The sequence below is a fragment of the Takifugu flavidus genome, chromosome 13 (genome assembly GCF_003711565.1).
Source record: "Takifugu flavidus isolate HTHZ2018 chromosome 13, ASM371156v2, whole genome shotgun sequence".
Lineage (NCBI taxonomy): Eukaryota > Metazoa > Chordata > Actinopteri > Tetraodontiformes > Tetraodontidae > Takifugu > Takifugu flavidus.
In genome coordinates, this window is record NC_079532.1 from 9,753,100 (window position 1) to 9,760,599 (window position 7,500).

The following is a 7,500-nucleotide window of genomic DNA, read 5'->3' on the forward strand; positions in this document are numbered from 1 at the left end:
CCGAAAACGCTCCATGGCCGGAGCCCATGTGCGACCCAGTAAGTGTGTTTCCGTCCGCAGATGTGGCGCCTTTACGGGATGAATCGTGTTTTCCTGCACAGCTGGATAATGGCCGTGGTTCCGAGAACCAGGTTATAACCCGGTTATTAGGAGACGTCCTGCAGCCGCGCCTCGCGCTGACCCCTTCCTGCCATGGGCTTTTCTCGGGCGTGCACGCTCCCCCCCCCCGCTGTTGCCACTGGCGGCAAGTTTTGGGAATTCAGTGGCTCCAATGTGGTTGTTACTGGTTTATAACAGAAATTCTGGTTTATAACTGAGAGTCTGGTTTATAACAGAGAGTCTGGTTTATAACAGAGAGTTGGTTTATAACTGAGAGTCTGGTTTATAACAGAAAGTCTGGTTTATAACAGAGAGTCTGGTTTATAACAGAAAGTCTGGTTATAACAGAGAGTCTGGTTTATAACTGAGAGTCTGGTTTATAACAGAAAGTCGGTTTAAACAGAGAGTCTGGTTATAACTGAGAGTTGGTTTATAACAGAAAATCTGGTTTATAACTGAGAGTCTGGTTTATAACTGTCTGGTTTATAACAGAAAGTCTGGTTTATAACAAAGAGTCTGGTTTATAACTGAGAGTCTGGTTATAACTGTCTGGTTTATAACAGAAAGTCTGGTTTATAACAAAGAGTCTGGTTTATAAAAAAGAGTCTGGTTTATAACTGAGAGTCTGGTTTATAACAGAAAGTCTGGTTTATAACAGAGAGTCTGGTTTATAACTGAGAGTCTGGTTTATAACAGAAAATCTGGTTTATAACTGAGAGTCTGGTTTATAACAGAGAGTCTGGTTTATAACTGAGAGTCTGTTTATAACTGTCTGGTTTATAACAGAAAGTCTGGTTTATAACAAAGAGTCTGGTTTATAACAAAGAGTCTGGTTTATAACTGAGAGTCTGGTTTATAACTGTCTGGTTTAAACAGAAAGTCTGGTTATAACAAAGAGTCTGGTTTATAACAAAGAGTCTGGTTTATAACTGAGAGTCTGGTTATAACAGAAAGTCTGGTTTATAACAGAGAGTCTGGTTTATAACTGAGAGTCTGGTTTCTAACAGAGAGTCTGGTTTCTAACAAAGAGTCTGGTTTATAACAGAAATTCTGTTTATTAAACTGATGTTTATAACAGAGAGTCTGGTTTATAACTGATGTTTATAACAGAAAGTCTGGTTTATAACATAGTCTGGTTTATAACAGAAAGTCTGGTTTATAACATAGTCTGGTTTATAACAGAGAGTCTGGTTTATAACTGATGTTTATAACAGAGAGTCTGGTTTATAACAGAGAGTCTGGTTATAACTGATGTCTATAACAGAGAGTCTGGTTTATAACTGATGTTTATAACAGAGAGTCTGGTTTATAACAGAGAGTCTGGTTATAACTGATGTTTATAACAGAGAGTCTGGTTTATAACAGAGAGTCTGGTTTATAACAGAGAGTCTGGTTTATAACACAGTCCGTCCGTCCTTAGATCCGCTGCTGGTTTAGATCCGCTGGTTTAGATCCGCTGCTGGTTTAGATCCGCTGGTGGTTTAGATCCGCTGCTGGTTTAGATCTGCTGCTGGTTTAGATCCCCTACTGGTTTAGATCCGCTGGTTTAGATCCGCTACTGGTTTAGATCCCCTGCTGGTTTAGATCTGCTGCTGGTTTAGATCCGCTGCTGGTTTAGATCCGCTGGTTTAGATCCGCTGCTGGTTTAGATCCGTGGTTTAGATCCGCTGCTGGTTTAGATCTGCTGCTGGTTTAGATCCCCTGCTGGTTTAGATCTGCTGCTGGTTTAGATCCGCTGCTGGTTTAGATCCGTTGGTTTAGATCCGCTGCTGGTTTAGATCCCCTGCTGCTGAGCTGCTGAACATCTGACGTCAGCCGTGGGGGCAGATTAATGTTTTAAATCAAACCGTAATTGTTTGTGCATCACTGGATGTGGGCCGAGGGATTAAGGTTCCCTCCACTCACATTTTCTCATCCTGCTGAGTGATATTTTGTTCACAGAACAAGAATAACGGCCTTTTTTGTTACTAAAAGATGAATGAGGAAGATCAGTCCCTGATCCTGATCCTGATCTCTGATCCTGATCCTGATCTCTGATCCTGATCCCTGATCCTGCTCCCTGCTCCCTGATCCCTGATCCCTGATCCGGATCCCTGATCCTGAATCCTTGTGCTGTGCGGTGCTCTGAGCTGGCAGGTTGGTGTGGGGGGGTTGGGCTCAATGGACTTGATCTGGGGTTCTAGGATCTAGTTTCCCAGCTTTGACAGGTGCACGGTCCTCCTCCACATTCATTAATACTTCAGTGTTTCGGGTATTAAAGGAGGTGCAGTAGCAGGGCCTCATTAGGGGCCATGGAGAGGGCTGGTGGTTCATCTCCCCAATGTCTGGTCAGCCTCTGACCCTAACCCTGACCCTCTAATGTCCAACGTCCATCAGGCGTCCTGACTCTGACTCTGACTCTGACCCTGACCCTGACTCTGACTCTGACTCTGACTCTGACTCTGACTCTGACTCTGACTCTGACTCTGACTCTGACCCTGACCCTAACCCTAACCCTCTAATGTCCAACGTCCATCAGGCGTCCTGACTCTGACTCTGACCCTGACCCTGACCCTGACCCTGACCCTGACTCTGACTCTGACTCTGACCCTGACCCTGACTCTGACCCTGACCCTCTAATGTCCAACGTCCATCAGGCGTCCTGACTCTGACTCTGACCCTGACCCTGACTCTGACTCTGACCCTGACCCTGACCCTGACCCTGACTCTGACTCTGACTCTGACTCTGACTCTGACCCTGACCCTGACCCTGACCCTGACCCTGACTCTGACTCTGACTCTGACCCTGACCCTGACCCTGACCCTGACTCTGACTCTGACCCTGACCCTGACTCTGACCCTGACCCTGACTCTGACTCTGACCCTGACCCTGACCCTGACCCTGACTCTGACCCTGACTCTGACCCTGACCCTGACCCTGACCCTGACTCTGACTCTGACTCTGACCCTGACCTGACTCTGACTCTGACTCTGACTCTGACCCTGACCCTAACCCTAACCCTCTAATGTCCAACGTCCATCAGGCGTCCTGACTCTGACTCTGACCCTGACTCTGACCCTGACCCTGACCCTGACCCTGACCCTGACTCTGACTCTGACCCTGACCCTGACCCTGACCCTGACTCTGACTCTGACTCTGACCCTGACCCTGACCCTGACCCTGACTCTGACTCTGACTCTGACCCTGACCCTGACCCTGACCCTAACCCTCTAATGTCCAACGTCCATCAGGCGTCCTGACTCTGACTCTGACCCTGACCCTGACTCTGACTCTGACTCTGACTCTGACTCTGACCCTGACCCTGACCCTAACCCTAACCCTCTAATGTCCAACGTCCATCAGGCGTCCTGACTCTGACTCTGACCCTGACTCTGACCCTGACCCTGACCCTGACCCTGGGCTGGGGTGGGCCTCTCATCTGCTGCTGCTGGGGCTGCACTGTAAAATAAAACATTTGGTCTGGATTTTATTCTAATTTCATGACAGTGTGGGACATGGAGGGATATTTTAAAAGAAACGTACATTTCCGGTTTATTTCCTGAACTGAAATATTGTATATAAAAATCTATGGATGGAAACAGCAACACCTTCATCGTGGTTTTTGGTTTGTTTCTTGATTAATTAATTGTGCTGCCTCTCGACCATCGAACTCCTCGGCTCTGTTAGAACTAGAGCTGTCGGTTGGAGGCTTTGGTGATGCTCTTTCTGCAGCTTAGGTCATTTATGTTGCATTTTCTATACCTGTCAAATAACACAAAATACTTAAATCCAGCCAATCACTACGCCTCAGGGAATTTGCAACTTCCTCTGTTGTGCAGGCGCCCCCTACTGGCTGAGACGTGCCATGTTCCTATAGGCCGTAGCCTCTTGGTGCAAAGGAACGCCCTTCTAGGAACAGTCGGCTTCCAACTGTCCTGCCTGAAAACGACGGTCCAGGTAGAGGGTCCTCGTAGATTTGAAGCCTCCATGAGGGGGCACGAACACCAGAGTCCTGTGGACTAACGTCAATCACACCTCGACTTTCTTCTGACTTCCATTCCATTCATAATATTATAAATTCATGGTGCCCATTTTTATTTTTCTGCCTTGGGTGAAATAACTCCAAAAGAACCTCTGTGCACCTCTTAGGCTGGATGAGTGTTTCTCTAATGAAATGCCACCTTTTAACCACAGGTGTTGTTAACCCACACATCTACATTCTTTATAGTTAGCGCCCGTTTTTTTGGATTACTTTGTGAATATATAATAAATCATCATGGTTAAAGGGGGGGATCTTGCACAGAGTTGTCACTCAAGCTAGGTCTGCCACCGACAGAGCGCCATAATTGCCCCGTAAACCTCATGAACGTGCACTTGCCCCCCCGCCGGCTCCTTTTTCATCCTGTCCTCCTGGGGGTCCTTTACTACCCGCTCCCATCCGTCTGCCATCCAGCCTTCTCTGTATCCCCCATCTGTTCATCCATGTTGTCATGGCGACCCTGGCAGCTGTCTGCTGAACTCTGTTGCTTTTGCAAACAGTCCAGAGTTGAAGAAATCGATCTCTGTGTTGAGTAGTTTGATCTGAAATCATAAAAAGCTGAGCCCAAAAAGAATCGGAGAAATAATGAATAGCTAGTAAAAAGCCTCAGTCAGCCTCTCACTATTACTCAGATTTTAGGGTTAGGGGTTAGGGTTATGGTTAGGTAAGGGTTGGGTTAGGGTTATGGTTAGGGGTTGGGTTAGGGTTATGGTTAGATAAGGGTTAGGTTATGGTTGGGGGTTAGGTTAGGTTGGGTTAGGTTAGAGTTAGGTTGAGTTAGGGTTAGGTTGGGTTAGGTTAGAGTTAGGTTGAGTTAGAGTTAGGTTGGGTTAGGTTAGGGTTAGTTAAGGGTTAGGTTGAGTTAGGGTTAGGTTAAGGTTAGGTTAGGGTTAGGTAAGGGTTAGGTTAAGGTTAGGGTTAGGGTTAGATAAGGGTTAGGTTATGGTTGGGGGTTAGGTTAGGTTGAGTTAGGGTTAGGTTGGGTTAGGTTCGAGTTAGGTTGAGTTAGAGTTAGGTTGGGTTAGGGTTAGGTTAGGGTTAGTTAAGGGCTAGGGTTAGGGCTAGGGTTAGGGCTAGGTTAGGGGTTAGGGTTAGGGCTAGGGCTAGGGTTAGGGTTAGGGCTAGGGTTAGGGCTAGGGTTAGGGTTAGGGCTAGAGTTAGGGTTAGGGCTAGGGCTAGGGTTAGGGCTAGGGCTAGGGTTAGGGCTAGGGCTAGGGTTAGGGCTAGGGTTAGGGCTAGGGCTATGGCTAGGGTTAGGGTTAGGGCTAGGGCTAGGGTTAGGGTTAGGGCTATGGCTAGGGCTAGGGTTAGGGCTAGGGCTAGGGTTAAGGCTAGGGTTAGGGCTAGGGCTAGGGCTAGGGCTAGGGCTAGGGCTAGGGTTAGGGCTAGGGTTAGGGCTAGGGTTAGGGCTAGGGCTAGGGCTAGGGTTAGGGCTAGGGTTAGGGCTAGGGTTAAGGCTAGGGTTAGGGTTAGGGCTAGGGCTAGGGCTAGGGTTAGGGCTAGGGTTAGGGCTAGGGTTAGGGCTAGGGCTAGGGCTAGGGTTAGGGCTAGGGTTAGGGTTAGGGCTAGGGCTAGGGCTAGGGTTAGGGTTAGGGTTAGGGCTAGGGCTTGCTGGACCTGCTGAGCTCTGACCATGGAGGAGCTTCCACGGAGCTTAGGGTTAGGGTTAGGGCTAGGTTAGGGCTAGGGCTAGGGTTAGGGTTAGGGCTAGGGCTAGGGTTAGGGTTAGGGTTAGGGCTAGGGCTAGGGCTAGGGTTAGGGTTAGGGCTAGGGCTAGGGTTAAGGCTAGGGTTAGGGCTAGGGTTAAGGCTAGGGTTAGGGTTAGGGCTAGGGCTAGGGCTAGGGCTAGGGTTAGGGCTAGGGCTAGGGTTAGGGCTAGGGCTAGGGTTAGGGCTAGGGTTAGGGTTAGGGTTAGGGCTAGGGTTAGGGCTAGGGCTAGGGCTAGGGCTAGGGTTAGGGTTAGGGCTAGGGCTTGCTGGACCTGCTGAGCTCTGACCATGGAGGAGCTTCCACGGAGCTTTATCCTCTCAGCTAGCCTCTGTTTTCTTACGAGCAGCTATTCTCATTTGTTGGGCGTCTGTTGTGACTGTTGCTGCCGACTGTCTGGGTGGAGCTTCTCATGGATCAGTGAGACACCGTTTGAGGCTACCCAGGCTTGTGCGGTGGCAAAAGAGAACAAGCATCATAGAATCATAGAAAAAAAGGGAAATTAAGCATGAATGGCAACACTTTTTCAAGCATATTTGCCCATCTATGAGATTAGGAGAGAGAAGAAGGAGAAAAAGGCCTTTTAAAGGTCGTCGATGGCTGGACAGTGGTGAGAACGACGACTCAGCACGATATATTGTGGAAACTGGCGAGTCGATTGAGAAGGAACAAAGGAAACACAGAATATAGAAGTCTCCTCAACGAAGAGCTGGAGGTGGCTGAGCCACGTTAGCATCGTGGGAGGGGCGACCTTGCTCTCGTTAGTTTGGGATTTACTTTGAAGGGATGTCAAATCAAAATGTAATGTTATGTAATGTTACAGAATTATTGTGCGTGGATATTTTTAGAATACGCTCCCATTTCAACCCCCCCCACACTAACAGCCACGATTCCGTGACTTTGCACTTGTGGTTGTGGCGTCATGTAGCGACAGGATCGTCTGGTGATGAGTTTGTTTCTCTCATCCAGGAGCCTTCTGTTTAATAGACACAGTTTCCATAGATACAACAACTGTTAGTGCTGCATTTATGTCCAATTGAAGGAGCTTTAAAATGACTTTGATACAGATGCAAACATTTCACTTTTCTATCTGCTCTGTTCAATCGTCTCGGCCTCCCAAGATGATCACATCAGTCGGCTTGTTGGGGTTTATTTTCCAGGAGCGTTCGGAAAGAAAAGGATTCCTCTTCATAATCCACTTGAATGAGATTGACTGAATAATATTTTCTGGATTCTCCCTGAATCTCTGTTGTATTTAGGGCAGACAGATGTGTCTGGAGCGGGGGGGGGGGGGGCAAGCTTATGTTCTCACCGCTGTTTTGTTGTCTCATCTGAGATATTTGGTGTAGCTTTTCTTCCTGACAGAGGCTTTTACCTGGAAACTGGAAGTGTAGGCATGCAAGCGTTTGTGCTGAGAACATTACTGACAGCCACCCACAGGTCAGACTCTGATCAGATGATCTTCAGCTGTGGTGCTGCTCTGCTTCCCAGAAGCTCTAATTTAGTTGTGAGGTCAGGAAGAGCACGATGGGGTGGAGTCGCACAGGCGTGCGCCTTAGATGTGGTCCGAGTGATGTCTGTAGGAGTCCATGAAGAAGTGGCCACACAAGGATAAACTGGGAAGAAACTCAAACAAATGAGCCACACATGTTCTGTCATTACTGACACGGGCTGA

The 7,500-nt window shown here is 48.0% G+C and overlaps 1 protein-coding gene across 3 annotated transcripts in view; it reads left to right on the forward strand.

The window, feature by feature from the left end:
- The window catches only part of smpd3 (sphingomyelin phosphodiesterase 3), a 36,249-nt gene continuing 28,749 nt past the window's right edge, over positions 1-7,500 (forward strand). For 2 of the 3 annotated variants that reach the window (XM_057052272.1, XM_057052276.1), the window contains exon 1: positions 4,018-4,036. The gene's annotated coding sequence lies outside the window, so the exon portion shown is untranslated. Of the gene's footprint in view, positions 39-4,017; positions 4,037-7,500 lie in introns of those variants that run through there. The other variant, XM_057052273.1, reaches the window with a different exon arrangement.